The sequence below is a fragment of the Pipra filicauda genome, unplaced genomic scaffold, assembly GCF_003945595.2.
Source record: "Pipra filicauda isolate LSUMZ 115617 unplaced genomic scaffold, ASM394559v2 scaffold47_size6085603_pilon, whole genome shotgun sequence".
Taxonomy (NCBI): Eukaryota; Metazoa; Chordata; class Aves; order Passeriformes; family Pipridae; genus Pipra; species Pipra filicauda.
In genome coordinates this window covers 6,053,194-6,068,456 of record NW_024104620.1, presented here as the reverse complement: position 1 = coordinate 6,068,456, position 15,263 = coordinate 6,053,194, and positions in this window count along the sequence as shown.

The window sequence follows — 15,263 nt, the reverse complement described above, 5'->3', positions numbered from 1 at the left end:
AACATGGGGTCCCCTAAAACCCCTCAAACATGGGGTCCCCTAAAACCCCTCGAACATGGGGTCCCCTAAAACACCCATTTCTGCACTCTTGGGGTCCCCCAAAACACCCATTTGGGACGGGGGGTCCCCCAATAAACCCATTTTTGCACTTTTGGGGTCCCCCACAAACCCTATTTTTTTTGGGCCCCCAAAGCCCCCATTTTGCAGCACTGGGACCCCAAATCCACCTGCTTTTGGGGGGTGGGATCCCACAAAAGTCCCATAGTGGGGGGTCATTTTTTCACTGTTGGGGTCCCCAAAAGACCCATTTTAGGACTTGAGGATCCCCCAGTAAACCCCTTTTTGCACTCCTGGGGTTCCCCAAAAGACCCATTTTTTGCAGTGTCGGATCCTCCCAAAAATATCCAATTTTCCACCAGAGGGTTCCCCCAAACACCCGATTTGGCACTCTTGGGGTCCCCCAATAACCCCAATTTTGCACTCTTGGAGTTTCCCAAAAAGCCCCATTTTTCCAGCCCGGGGTCCTCAAAAAGCTCTGATTTTGCAGCATTGAGATCCCCCCAAAAATCGATTTTTGGAGTGTGGGTTCCCCCAGGAAACCCATTTTTCACTCTTGGGGTCCCCCAAAAGACCCATTTTTTCCAGTGTGGAAAATGATAAAATAAACTGTAATAAAATATAAATAATATACTCTAATAATACAATAATACATAATTAAAGTTACTAGAAAATAAGAGAATATAAAACTAAAATAAGAGAAAAAAACCGACATTAAACCCAAAGAATAGTAAAATAAAAGGAACCCAAAATAAAGACCATTAAAAACTGAAATAAAAAGGCCCCAAACCCGAGCCCAGGAAAACCCAGGGATGTGACTCTAAAAATAATCCAATAATTCAATTAATCCTGTTTATTATTTCCCGCCCCCCCCAGGTGCCCTCAGGAGGCTCTGCTGGGGGAATTCCAGGGAGGGAAGGACTCGGGGCTGGAGTTCACACCTTTTCCTCCTTTTCTTCCTCCTCTTCCTCCTCCTCCTCTTCTTCTTCCTTCTCCTCCTCTTCCTCCTCTTCTTCCTCTTTTTCCTCTTCTTCCTCCTCTTCCTTGACCATTTCCTCCTCCTCTTCTTTTTCTTCCTCCTCCTCTCTTCCTCCTCCTCCTCCTCTTATTTCTCTTCCTCCCTTACTTCTTTCTCCTTTTCTCCTTCTCTTCTTCTACTTCCTCCTCTTCTTCCTCATCTTCATCTTCTTCTTCCTCTTCGTCTTCCTTCTCCTCTTCCTTCTTTTCCTCCCTTTCCTCCTCCTCCTCTTCTTCTTCCTCCTTCTCCTTCTTTTTTTCTTCTTCCTCCTCATCTTCAGCTTCTTCTTCCTCCTCCTCTTCTTCCTCTTCCTCTTCCTCTTCTTCTTCCTCTTCTTCTTCCTCTTCCTCTTCTTCTTCTTCTTCTTCCTCTACTTCTTCCTCCTCTTTCTCCTTCTCTTCTTCTTCCTCCTCCTCTTCTTCCTCTTCCTCTTCTTCTTCTTCTTCCTCTACTTCTTCCTCCTCTTTCTCCTTCTCTTCTTCTTCTTCCTCCTCCTCTTCTTCCTCTTCCTCCTCCTCCTCTACTTCCCCCTCTACTTCCTCCTCTTCTTCCTCTTCCTCTTCTTCCTCCTCCTTCTCTTCCTCTTGTTCCTCCTCCCCTTCTTCTTCCTCCTCTACTTCTTCCTCGTTGTCCTCCTCCTTTTCCTCCTCCTCCTTTTCCTCCTCCTCCTTTTCCTCCTCCTCCTCTTCTCCCTCCTCCTCATTTTCTTCATCTTCTTCCTCCTCTTCTTCCTCTTCTTCTTCCTCCTCCTCTTATTCCTCTTCTTCCTGCTCTACTTCCTCCTCCTCTTTCTCCTTCCTCCTCCTCTTCTTCATCGTCTTTTTCCTCCTTCTCTTCCTCTTCTTCCTCCTCCTCTTCCTCCTTTTCCTCCTCCTCCTCTTCTTTCTCCCTCTCCTCTTATTCCTCCTCCTCTTCTTCATCCCTCCCTCCTCCTCCTCCCCCTCCTCCCCCTCTCCCCGGGGGTTCCCGGCCCTTTGTTCTCCCTCCTCAGCAGCACCGGGAGGGGGGTGGGTTGTTTTTTTTTTTGGCGTTTCCTAAATCAAATAAACACGGTTTTTTTCCCACCTTTCTGGAATTTTCCTGCCCCGGGAATGGCCCCGGCCGGGCTTGCATTTGATTACTTTGGATTTTAATAATTTTTTTTTTTTTTTGGTAGTTTGTTCTCTGGCTGTTCCGGGAAGAGGAAAAACAACCCGCCCCCCACCCCCTTGGGTGGGGAAGCACATCCCAAAAAAAAACCTGGAAAAAATTCCACCGGGGATGAAAACTTGTCAGAAAAGGCTTTCCCTTAAAAAAAAAAAAAAACAACCCAAAAAAGTGGATTTTGGGATGCTGGAGAACGCTCCTGCAGCCCTGCCCACTCCACCCGTGGGACATCCCAAAAATCCCTCATCCCTGGATCAGGGGTGGAAAATCATCCCCCAAAAATCACAGTTCCTCCCCTCGGGGGAGTTCAGGGGGGAAATCCGAGGAAAACTTTGGAACATCTGCTCCAACAATTCCCAGTTTCCCCGTCAGTGGGACTTAAAGGGGGGAGATTTTGGAAAAAAATTCTGGAAAATACACCCCAAAAAGTCACAATTGGGGAAATACGCCCCAAATTCCTCTCATTAGTGGGATTTAGGGGGTAAATTTGGGGGGAAAACTATGGAATATCCACTCCAGAAAATCACATTTCCTGTGAAATGTGAAATCCAGAGGGATTTGAGGGGGGAATTTTAGAAAAACTACGGAAAATCCGCCCGGAAAAGTCACATTTTCCCTCATTGGTGGGATTTAAGGAAGAAATGTTGGAAAAAATATGGAAAATACGCACCAAAAAAAAAATGTTTTTCCCCATCAGTGGGATTTAAACAAGAAATTTGGGGGAAAATTGTGGAAAATCCACCCCAAAAAGTCACAGTGCCTCTCCTTGGAGGGTTCTAAGGGGGAAATTTTGGAAAAACTACGGAAAATACGCCCCAAAAAGACACATTTTCACCCATTGGTGGGATTTAAGGGTAAACTTGGGGAAAAACTCTGGAAAATCCATGCCAAGAAAATCTTATTTTCCCCATTGATGGGACCTAAGGGGGAAATTTTGGAAAAATTTGGCAAAATATGCACAAAAAAAGGAACATTTTCCCCCATCAATGGGATTTAAGGAAGAAATTTTGGGAAAATTACGGAAAATCCACCCCAAAAAGTCACAATTTCTCTCCTTGGTGGGATCTTGTTGGAAAAACTGTGGAATATTCTCTCCAGAAATTCACGTTTACCCCCTCTTTCAGAAGGATTTAAGGGGAACTTTTGGAAAAACAATGGTAAATCCACCGTGAAAAATCTCATTTCCCCCCATTGGTGGAATCTGAGGGGAAAATTTAAGAAAAGTTACAAGACATGTTCTCAAATAAATCACATTTTCCCCCCATCAGTGGGATTTAAGGGAGAAATTTGGGAAAAAATGTGGAAAATCCACCCCAAAAAGTCACAATTTCTTTCCTTGGTGGGACCCAAGGAGGAAATTTTGGAAAAATTGTACAAAATACACACTGTGTATATATATTTCATAGATATAAATTTGCAGTTTTCTAACAATAAAAAGACCCCAAATTCCCATATATATAATATATAATAACTAGATTACATTTATATATATTTTATATTTTTTTTTCAGTTTTCTAGTGAAAAAAGGACCCTAAAACCTCCATATATGTATTTTTATAGAAATTTTTTTTCAGCTTTCTAGTGAAAAAACCCAATTGAACTCCCATATATATTTTTGGATGAATAATGTTGTGGCTTCCCAGTGAAAAAACCCAAACTCAATCCCCCCCCAAATACATTTTTATCTATAATTTTGCAGCTTTCTAACAATAAAAAGACCCTAAATTCCCGTATATATATGAACATATAATTAATAAATAAATAAAATAAAACAACTAAACTTCTTCCAGCTGCTCCCTGATATCCCAAATCCCAACGTTAATCGATTTTTCCTGGATGCAAAACAATAATTTCCCCCAAATTTTGGAAAATTCGATATTTTGGACAAAATCTTCCCCGTAAAATTAGGTTTGTTGTATCATTTTTTTGCTTCTTTCTCCCAAATTTGTTTTCCCTCCTTGGGAAATGAATTTTAGGGATGTGGAGGGAACAGGAAGGAGGATTTTTTTTGTCTCTGAGCCCCATAAATCCGACGGGGGTTTTTGGGTGGGACGGGGTTTTTTTTTCGGGCGGATGACGTGGGAATTCACGGGTTTGGAGCCTCGATGGAAAGTTACAGTCGGGCGAACAAAGAAATCTTGGATTTGGGAATAAACAGGCGGGCCGGGAAACCGGGAGGAAACCTTGGGCAGGGGAAGGGAAGGGAGAGAAAAGGTCCCACCACGGGGGGTGGAGAAAATAACCCCGGAGGGGTCCCGGCGTGGGAAAGGGGGCCGGAGGCTCCGGGAGGGGGATCCCAACTGGAATTCTGTGGGATGGGGGAGAAACGCAGCTCGAGGCACCCAAACCCCCCCCCCCTCCGCCGTGTTTGGGGGGTTTATTAGGGAATATCGGGGGGGAAAGGGAGGATTTCACTGTCCCGGGGTTTGTTTGGCCTCGGGGGTCTTTGGGAGCAGCGGGAGTGGAGAGGAGGGAGGGGGGAAAGGGAGTGAGTGTGGAAAAGAGGGAATGTGGAAAGGGATGAGTGTGGAAAGGAGGGAGTGTGGAAAGGGAATGAGTGTGGAAAGGAGGGAATGTGGAAAGGGAATGAATGTGGAAAGGAGGGAGTGTGGAAAGGAAATGAGTGAGCAAGAGAGGGGTGGGGAAGTAGGGAATGGGGGAAAGGGAATGAGTGTGGAAAGGAGGGAGTGTGGAAAGGGAATGAGTGTGGAAAGGAGGGAATGTGGAAAGGGAATGAATGTGGAAAGGGAGGGAGAGTGGAAAAGGAATGAGGGTGCAAGGGAGGGAGTGTGGAAAGGGAGAGGATGAGGAAAGGGAAAAGGGAAAGAGTGTGGAAAGGAGAGAGTGTGGAAAGGAAGGAGTGTGGAAAGGGAAGGAGTGAGGAAAGGAAGGAGTGTGGAAAGGAAGGAGTGTGCACAGGAAGGAGTGTGCAAAGGGGAGAAGCTTTAGATGCGAGTGTGCAAAGGGAGCAAGGGGGGGTGAGCAGGCAGTGAGAGAGCAAAGGGAGCCCGTGTGGAAAGGGGAGTGTGACCAGGGGCTGAGTGTGCAAGGGGTGAGCAGGTACAAGGGCAGTGGGTGTGTGAGGGGCTGTGGGGGCAGCCGGGCTGTTCAACCAGAGCCCCAGGAATTCCCGTTTTCCCGAAGTTTTCCCGATCTTTTAGAAAGTAAACTTAGAAATACGGTCATTAAAAAAGGGGTCTGGGGTCGACTGAGCCCCCCCCCAGCACCCACATTCCCGAGGCTGGGAATGGCCGTGTTTAGAGGGGCTTTGAGAGCAGATTCCCTAAATTTGGCTCCCTAAATTTGGCTGAGCAGGTGGGATGTGGAGACATGGTGGGACACGGGAGCTCCCTCCCAGCCCTGTGGATCCTGCCTGGAGTGTGACCCTGGGAAAAGGGTTTGGATGTGACGCTGCTCCCCCATCCCGGGGGAATTTCAGCATCCATCTGGCTCTGGAGCATCCCAAAAAGTAGGGAGTGAGGGGATGAGGAGCTGGGAGAGGCAGGAGGAGGCTCCTGGGCAAGATGGGTCCCATCACCCCGTCAGGCCGGAACACACCCAATCCTCCGCCTCGGGCAAGAGCTTGGAATGAGGAAGAGACTCCTGCTGCTCCTGCTGCTCCTGCTGCTCCTGCTGCTCCTGCTTCCACAGCCTGGAAGCAGAGCCAGAGCCTCAGCCCAAAATCCAAGCCCACCCCAGAGAGAGCTGTCCCCGGGGTCCCGAGTGCGGGCCCTGCTCCAGTGGTGCTCCAGGACACCACACAGAGGCCCATGGATGTCCTTCACCCCATGGATGTCCTTCATCCCATGGATGTCCTTCATCCCATGGATATCCTTCATCCCATGGATGTCCTTCATCCCATGGATATCCTTCACCCCATGGATATCCTTCACCCCATGGATATCCTTCATCCCATGGATATCCTTCACCCCATGGATATCCTTCATCCCATGGATATCCTTCACTGCATGGATATCCTTCATCCCATGGATATCCTTCACCCCATGGATCCTTCACCCCATGGATGTCCTTCACCCCATGGATATCCTTCATCCCACGGATGTCCTTCATCCCACGGATGTCCTTCATCCCATGGATATCCTTCACCCCATGGATATCCTTCACCCCATGGATATCCTTCATCCCATGGATATCCTTCACCCCATGGATGTCCTTCATCCCACGGATGTCCTTCACCCCATGGATATCCTTCACCCCATGGATGTCCTTCATCCCACGGATGTCCTTCACCCCATGGATATCCTTCACTGTATGGATAACCTTCATCCCATGGATGTCCTTCATCCCATGGATATCATTCATCCCATGGATGTCCTTCATCCCATGGAGGTCCTTTATCCCACAGACGTCCTTATTCCCATGGATATCCTTTGTCCCAAGGATATTCTTTATTCCATGGATATCCTTCATCCCATGGATATCTTTCACCCCATGGATATCCTTCACTGCATGGATATCCTTCACCCCATGGATGTCCTTCATCCCATGGATATCCTTCATCCCATGGATGTCCTTCACCCCATGGAGGTCCTTTATCCCATGGATGTCCTTATTCCCATGGATATCCTTTGTCCCAAGGATATTCTTTATTCCATGGATATCCTTCACCCCATGGATCCTTCATCCCATGGATCCTTCATCCCATGGATATCCTTCATCCCATGGATATCCTTCAACCCACAGATATCCTTCACCCCATGGATATCCTTCATCCCATGGATATCCCTCACCCCATGGAGAGCCTTTATCCCATGGATATCCTTCACCTCACAGATATCCTTCATCCCACAGATATCCTTCATGCCCTGGATGTCCTTTACCCCATGGATGTTCTTCACCTTCTGGAATATCTTTCATCCCATGGATGTTCTTCACCTCACAGATGTCCATCATCCCACAGGTATCCTTCACCCCACAGATGTTCTTCACCCCATAGATGTCCTTCACCCCACAGATGTCCTTCACCCCATAGATGTCCTTCACCTTGTGGAATAACCTTCACTCCATGGACCTTCTTCATCCCCTGGATGTCCTGTACCCCATGGATGTCCTTCACCCTGTGGAATGTTCTTCATCCCCCCAGGAATATCCTATACACCACGAATGTCCTTCACCCTTGGAATACCCTTCACCCCACAGATGTCTTCACCCCACAATCTTCTCCATCCCTGTGCCCCCCCCAGTCCCACTGGGAAAAGGCCCCTATCCATGTCACGAGCTTCCCTGGACTCAGCCCCCTTTCCATCCCCATGTTCCAGAGCAACAGGTGGGAACAAGCCCTGCCCTGACCTCACCCCCTCAAATTTTGGGGCTCCTCTGACCGGGCTGGGCAAGTCCTGGCAGCTCCAGCTGGAGCAGGTTTGGAAGGGTGTTTGCCAGGATTTGACCTTGGTTTTGGGAAGGGAAAGGGTTTTTCAGTCAACCACCTTTTCTGAGGTCTCTGGGCAACGGGGGGGACCCCTAAAATATTGACACCCTCTCCCAAGGAGCCGGGAAAAGAGGGAAAAATCAACCCACAGTCCCAGGTTGGGGAGCGTAGGGTGGAATTCAAAAGCCGCAGGAATTTCAGAGGCTGAAAATTGTGGGAGGAATCAAAGCGGCTGCGTGGGAACGGGCAGGTCCTGGCAGGATCCGGGGTGACCTGGCTTTGACATTCCCAAAAATCCGGATCCATCCCACCAGCAGTGGTGTGAGTCCCTGAACTCCCTCACCCCCAAAATCGTGGCTTGAAGGCCCCGAAGGACCCCGATATGGGGGAGGGATGGACTCCAGGACTTTTCAGGATGCTCCGGGCATCCCCCAATCCCACCGGGCCGGTTCCCCGGCGTGCCGGGACGTGCTGGGAAGCACTGGCTCTTCCAGCCTTTTCCTATCTCTCCCTTATGCAAAGAATTCGGGGCTAAAAACCAGCCCCCAGGGGGGCTTCACTCCGGCTCCATCCCACCCTTCCCGCCGGAGACGCTGCCCGGGGGGGCTGGATTTTGGGATGGCAGAGGAATTGCGTGGGTTTGCACGAGGGGACGGCGTGGGATGGCGTCATCTCACATGGGATTGTGTGGGAATTGCATGGGATGATTGCACGGGATGGTTACGGGTCATTTGGTGGGATTCCTCGGGATGGTTGTAGGGGAATTGCATGGGTCGGTCGCGCGGGATTTCATGGAACTCTGTGGGGTGGTTGCACGGGATGACTGTGTGGGATTGCATGGGATTCCTTGGGGTGCTTGCACGTGATTCCGTGGGATTGCATGGGGTGGTTACAGGCTATTTAACAGGATTCCTTGGGATGATTGTAGGGGAATTGCGTGGTATTTCATGGAATTCCATGGGGTTATTGTGTGGGATTCCATGGAGTGATTGCACGGGATTCCTTGGTATGTCTGCACATGATTCCATGGGGCTCCATGGGATTGCATTTGGATTCCGTGGGATTGCATGGGATGATTGTCTGGGATTCCTTGGGATGATTGCGTGGGATTATACGGCATTTCATGGGGTGAATCCACGGGAGTGCATTAAATTCCATTGGGATTGCAGAGGATTGCATTAGATTCCATCGGGATTGCACGGGATTCCATGGGATTGTGTGGGAAGCGAGAACCCGGCGGGAGCCGCTCCCTCAGATGGGTGAGGGATTGTGGGGGCCCGGGCTCGAGGAGTGGGGGATATCTGGGATGGAACCGAGCTCGGCCTCCCTCCGGCACATCCTGGGGCTTTCTGACCTCCCCCATCCCATTTCCATCCTGGGCAACGGGGGAGGAAAATCCCCCTGAGATCCCAGAGCTGGTTTGGCAGCCGCCGAATTCCAGACCCGTCGGGGTTTAAAATTCTTAAAAACCTCCAAAACTCCCGATCTGGCACCAAAAAAAACCCCTCTTTGGCGTCTCCTCGGCCAAACCGAGCGGAGAAAATGACCAAATTTGGGGATTTCGTGGCAGACAGCACCGATCCCCCTTCCCCACAGCCCCGTTTTTGGGGGTCCCAAGCCCCAGTTCCGCCGGCTCCGCTTCCATCTAACGAGGGAGCTGTTCCCTCTCCCTCATTAAATCCCCTCATTAACCCGCGGGATTTAATTGCTCCCGACAAGGGGGCAGCGGGAGCCGCGGAGCCAATTTCCTTCTCTTAATTCTTTTAATTGGGAGAAGCCGGGGAAGGCTGACCCTGCACTGGCAGCAAATCCACCCGTGGGGATATTCGGGAATATTTTCCATTGGTTTCATCCGACGGCTTTGTGTCCCCTCCAAAACCAGGGAGAATATCCCCAAACCCACGAGGAAAGCGCCGAGTTATCGCTCGCATCAGTGCTGACTCTTGTCATAATAATAATAATAATACTTTTAATTATTATTATTATTATTATTATTATTAATAATTTTAATCTGGCCTTTTAGTCTGGATTATTTATAGAGCCAAAATAAAAATTCCAATAAACCCCTGAGCTGACGGAGGTGTTTTCTGGGGGAGGTTTGTGAGTTTTTTGGAGGCGATCCGACGCCCTGGCTTTTCCTCTTCTTCTCCCCCCACTTGGAAAGGAGTTTGGAATCTGCCTCCTGGGGTTTTTCGGGAGCTGCTGAGTCAAGAGTTTGGGGAATGGGGTTATGGAGAGGGCGGGTGAGGCTCTGGGAGAAGGAGGAGTGTTGGGAGAGCCTCCAAAATATCCAATTCCATCCTCCTGGGAAGTTGGGGACCCCCCAAAAAATCAAGTTGGATCGTCCTGGGGGGGTGATGTTCCCCCAAAAATCCAATTGGATCGTCCTGGAATGATGGAAAACTCCCCCAAACTGAATTGTGTTGTCTTGGGAGGGGGGGAGGGATCCCCCCAAATCAAACTGCATCATCCTGGGAGGATAATGATCCCCCCAAAATTGAATTACATTGTCCTGGGAACACGCTTGGCCCCCCAAAAATCAATTTTTATTATCATGGGGGGGGGGATAATCCTGCCAAAAATCACTTTTAGTCATCCTGGGAGGGTGATAATCCCCCCCAAAATCAAATTTAATCATCCTGGGAGAGCAAATTCCCCCAAAATCAAATTCCATCCTCCTGGGATGATGATGACCCCCCCAAAAATGGGATTTTATTGTCCTGGGAGGGCACTCAGCCCCCAGAATCCAAATTGCATCATCCTGGGTGGGTGATATCCCCCCAAAAATTGAAATTGGGTCGTCCTGGGAAGGTGATGCTCCTCCAAAAATCAAATTCCATCATCCTGGGAGAATAATGATGCCCCCAAACTGGAATTGCATCTTCCTGCAAGGACAATGACCGCCCCAAAATTCAAATTTCATTATCCTGGGAGGGTGCCAATTCCCCCAAAATCAAACTATTTTTACTGGGTGAGGGATAACCTTCAAAAAAATCAAATGACATCGTCCTGGGAGGACAATGACCCCCCCAAAATCAAAATGCTTTGTCCTTGGAGGGTGATAGTCCCCCAGAAAAGTCAAATTCCATCCTCACGGGATGATGATGGCCCCCAAAAACTGAAATTTCTTTGTGCTGGGACAATGCTGGGCCCCCAAAATCAAATTTAGTCATCCTGGGAGGGCCATATCCCCCCAAAAAAATCAAATTGCATCATCCTGGGTGGCTGATATCTCCCAAAATTGAAATTTGGTTGTCCTGGGAAGGTGATGCCCCCCCCAAAAAACATCAAATCCCATCATCCTGGGAGATCAGTGATGCCCCCAAAATGGAATTGCATCTTCCTGGGAGGGTGATATCCCCCAAAATGTCAAGTTGTATCATCCTGGGGGGATGCAAGAGCCCCTCAAAATCAAATTATTTTCTACTGGGTGAGGGACAACCCCCCCAAAAATCAAATGACATCGTCCTGGGAGGATCATGACCCCCCCAAAATTGAACTTGCATCATTCCGGGAGGGTGATATCCCCCCCAAAATCAAAGTGCAGCCCCCCGGGAGGATCGTGACCCCCCCAAAAGTTGAATTCCAGCATCCCGGAATTCGCTGCCCCCTCCCCACCCTGCGGAGCCGCTCCCGCCGCGGGATAAGCGGGATCCGGGAAGTTTTTCCCTCCTGGATTTGCAGGCCCCCGACATGTCCCTGCAGCCGAGGGCTGATGACACACGAATACCTGACTAATTAGCATTCAGGCGGTTAATTAGGTAATGGGAACGAAGGCGCCTTCCCGCGGGCGGGAGTTGCCGCTGGAGCTCTCGCCCGTTCCCGGGACACGAGCCGGGGTGGGATGAGCGGGCAGAGCCCGCCCCGCCGGGAGCGACCCCCGGGGGGCTGCAACGGGACAAAGAGGATTTGGGGGCTTCTCCTTCCCTTTCCGGGGCTTTCCCAGCCCCCGGCACCCAAAACCCGCCCCAGCGGGGCCCGGGGGAAAAGTCACCTCGGCTAAGGGGGGAAATCGTTAATTGAATTGATTGATTGACAGGGGAGTGACAGCCCGCGGAGCAGCCCCAGCGATGGGATCCTGGGATCTTCCTCCTCCATCCCAGTGGGATTCCCGGAGCGTTTCCCCTGCCCCAGACCCACACTGCCGATTAATAGCCCAACAACGAGGGGATATTGAACCCATTATATATATAAAATATACATAATAAATAAATATATACATATTTAAAATACATATTATATACTATTATATATAATATACATTATATATATAATTATATATTATATATAATGGGCTGTATATATATATTATGGGTATATATATAATTATATATATACTATGGGTTATATATATTATGTTTGTCTTATTTATATATATATAAGTATATATATATACACATATATATTATATTATATATACAATATATATAATATATATGATTATATTATAATATATATTATATATACACATATATTATATGTGTATATATATGTATATATACATGTATATATATTATATTATATATAATATATAATATATATTATTATATTAGTATATATGTAATATATATACACTTATATATATAATATATTTTATATACATATAACCCATTATATATCTATTTTTATATATATATATATTTATATATAAGTATATACATATATACTATTCCACATGGGTGATTATATATATATATAATCTATATATAAAATATATAGATTATATAATCTATGTAATATATTTTATATAATATATTATAGTATTATAATATTTCAATATTATATTATTATATAAATTATTATATATTTTATTATATATAAATTGTTATATAAATCATATAAATATGTAATAGTATAATATTATAATATATTGTAATATATAATATATTATATTACATAATATATATTATAATATATTATATATATTATAATTATATATATAAATAATATATATACCCATAATATATATAACCCATTACATATATATAACCCATTATATATATAACCCATAATATATCTATTTATAACCCATTTTAAGATGTATACACACATAATATATAATTTATATATCTAATATACATAACACCTAATATATATTTATATAAAATATATAAAATATATAAAAAAAGATACCTTCTATATAATATAGAAGGTATAATAGATATGTTACATATATACATTACCCCCTTCTAAAACAACCCATAATATATGTATTTATAACCCATTTTAGTATATATTATAACCCATTTTTATGTATATATGCACATAATATAGAATATATATTATATATAAAATACATAATACACAATATATTTATATAAAATATATAAATATATAAAATATACATAATATATAATATAGAAGATATAATAGATACATTTCATAAATATATTCCCACCCTCTAAAAAACGCATCATACATATAACCCATAATATATATTTTTATATATTATAACATATTTTCACATATATAAATATACATAATGTAGAATATGTTTATCTACAAAAATATATTATATAAAATATGTATTATATATAAATGTAAGATATAATATTTATGTTTTATACATATATATTCCCACCCTCTAAAACAACCCATAATATACATATATAACCCATTATATATGTAATCCATAATATTTATTTAACAAAACCATTGCACATTTTTTAGATATTTTATATAATATATTTTATATATATAGAATGTGCATAATGTATAATATATTTTTTATTATATATATAATTTATATACTATACATTGTACATAATATGTAAGATAGAATGCATATATTTTATATAGATATTCCCATCCTCTAAAACAATCCATAATATAAGTATTTAAGCCATTATATATATATAAAATACATAATACATAATAACAAACCCATCAAACATATTCATACGTTATATAATACATATTTATACTTAAACTATGCATAATGTATAACATATATTTATATATTATATATAAAACATACATGATATAGAATATGTAAGATATAATATATATGCTTTTTATATATATATTCTCACCCTCCAAAACAACCCATAGTATACATAATAACTGATTTTATATATTTTTACATATATACAATATATAATATATATATTTATATTTAAAACCACATATAATATGTAGGATATAATATACATATATATATAAATATATATGTAGAAAAATGTACATGATATGTAATATATAGTATATAATATACATCTATATATAAATATATATGTATAAAATGTACGTGTTATATAATATATAGTATATAATATACATCTCTATATAAATATATATGTATAAAATGTACATGTTATATAATATATAGTATATAATATACATCTACATATAAATATATATGTATAAAATGTACATGTTATATAATATATAGTATATAATATACATATATAAAATATATATGTATAAAATGTACATTATATATAATATATAGTATATAATATACATATATATAAAAATATATATGTATAAAATGTATATGATATAAAATATATAGTATATAATATACATATATAAAAATATATATCATGTAATATATAAAACATATACACTCCATATAATATACCAGATATAATATATACATCTTATCCAAGATATGATCTAATATAATACATATATATATTTCCACTCTCTATTACACCTTTTTTTCTCCCTATTTTACCTTTTTTTCTCCCTATTCCACCTTTTTTCTCATCACTTCACCCTTTTGTCTCCCTGTCCCACCTTTTCCTCCCTAATCCACCCTTTGTCCCCCCTATTTCACCTTTTTTTCTCCTTATTCCACCCTTTTTCTCTCTGATCCTCCCTTTTTTCTCGGTTCCACCCTTATTTTTTTTTCCTCCCTGTTCCACCTCTTTTTCTCTCTAATCCCTCTTTTCTCTCCCTCTTCCACCCTTTTTTCACCCCGTTCCACCCATTTTCTCCTCATTCCACCTTTTTCTCTCTGATCCACCCTTTTCCCACCCTGTTCCACTATTTTTCTCCCCGTTCTCCCTTTTTTCTCCCTGTCCCACCTTCCCCCCCTTCCACCCTTTTTTTCCCTTTTCCGCGATTTTCCTCCCAGTTCCACCCTTTTTGTCCCTTTCCCACCTTTTTTTCCCCATTCCATCCCTTTTTCTCCCTATTCCACCCATTTACTTCCTATTCCACCTTTTTTTCTCTCTATTTCACCTTTTTCTCCTGCTTTTATCAGGAGATAAAAGGAGATATCACCTTTTTTTATCCCTAATCAAGCCTTTTTTTAACTCAATCCACTCTTTTCCACCCTTATCCACCCTTTTCCTCCCTATTCCACTTTATTCTCCCAATTCCACCCTTTTTTTCCATAATCCATCTCTTTTTTCCTCCCTATTCCACCTTTTTCTCCCTATCCCACTCTTTTCCTCCCTATTTCACCCATTTTCTCCCTATTCCACCCTTTTCCTCCATAATCCATCTCTTTTTTTTCCTCCCTATTCCACTTTTTTCTCCATAATCCATCTCTTTTTGTCTCCCCATTTCACTTTTTTCTCCCTATTCCACCCTTTTCCTCCCCAGCTGAAGAAAACCCCAGTAGTTGAATCCCCAAAACTCAGCAAATCCCCCCCAAAAATTCCCCCTGTGGGATCCTCCACCCCATGGGATGGAATAAAATCC